This window comes from Phocoena phocoena, chromosome 15 (genome assembly GCF_963924675.1).
Source record: "Phocoena phocoena chromosome 15, mPhoPho1.1, whole genome shotgun sequence".
In the NCBI taxonomy this organism is placed as follows: Eukaryota; Metazoa; Chordata; class Mammalia; order Artiodactyla; family Phocoenidae; genus Phocoena; species Phocoena phocoena.
In genome coordinates, this window is record NC_089233.1 from 35,815,557 (window position 1) to 35,816,635 (window position 1,079).

The window sequence follows — 1,079 nt, forward strand, 5'->3', positions numbered from 1 at the left end:
TGGGAGATGTTTACCTTGAGGATGAAGGCATGGATTAAAAAGAGAGAAAACTTTATTATGGGCAAAATCTGAAAACGCACACATCTTTATCAGAAAAGTAAACCTTGTCCAACTTCGCTATAGGGTGGCATCTAGCTAAACCCCAGGGCCCCTTAATTTCCCACTAGGGTAAGTAGACTGCTAGCTTCATTTCATTTTTCCTCTGGCAGAAAGTTTAAAATGCTACTTCCCTTACCCCGGGTGGGACTCGAACCCACAATCCCTGGCTTAGGAGGCCAATGCCTTATCCATTAGGCCACCGGAGCTGATGAGGAACGTTTTACAACAGTCCTAAACCAGTCTTTCTGTCACCTCCCCGCGGTTCCTGCACATTACGCACAGCCTCCCGGCTCCAGCTCGGCGGGTCCTTGGCCCCCTTGACGTCCATATTCGGCGGGTGCATCCTCTTAGATCCCGCCGGTTCCCGAGCATCCTGGGGCTCGGGAGAGATCGCACACGCGCGGATGGAGCTGAGGTACGATCCTCGCTTAGGATGTAGGAAGTCTGCGGGTCAAGTCCCGGAGGAGCCCTTTCCCCATCTTTTTAGGAGAATCCGAGTCCTGGGATAATTAACATCAAGAAGGCGTTCGAGGGGGCAGGAACGCGCCCGCGGCGGTGCGGACGGCCGGGCCATGGCCGAGAAGTTCGACCACCTGGAGGAGCGCCTGGAGAAGTTCGTGGAGAACATCCGGCAGCTCGGCATCATCGTCAGCGACTTCCAGCCCAGCAGCCAGGCCGGGCTCAACCAGAAGCTGAATTTTATTGTTACTGGCTTACAGGATATCGATAAGTGCAGACAGCAACTTCATGATATTACTGTCCCTTTAGAAGTTTTTGAATACATAGATCAAGGTCGAAATCCCCAACTCTATACCAAAGAGTGCCTGGAGAGGGCTCTGGCTAAAAATGAACAAGTTAAAGGCAAGATTGACACAATGAAGAAATTTAAAAGCCTGTTGATTCAAGAACTTTCTAAAGTATTTCCTGAGGACATGGCTAAGTACTGGAGCATCCGGGGGGAAGACCATCCTCCTTCCTAA

General features: G+C 51.1%; 1 non-coding gene and 1 pseudogene across 1 annotated transcript; one reads left to right on the forward strand and one right to left on the reverse strand.

Moving 5' to 3' along the window:
* Positions 1–232: 232 nt before the first annotated feature.
* TRNAR-CCU (transfer RNA arginine (anticodon CCU)) lies at positions 233–305 on the reverse strand. Its single transcript has one exon. It is a non-coding gene; the product is annotated as a tRNA-Arg (tRNA).
* A 366-nt stretch (positions 306–671) lies between these two features.
* Positions 672–1,079, forward strand: LOC136135727 (mediator of RNA polymerase II transcription subunit 10 pseudogene; annotated as a pseudogene).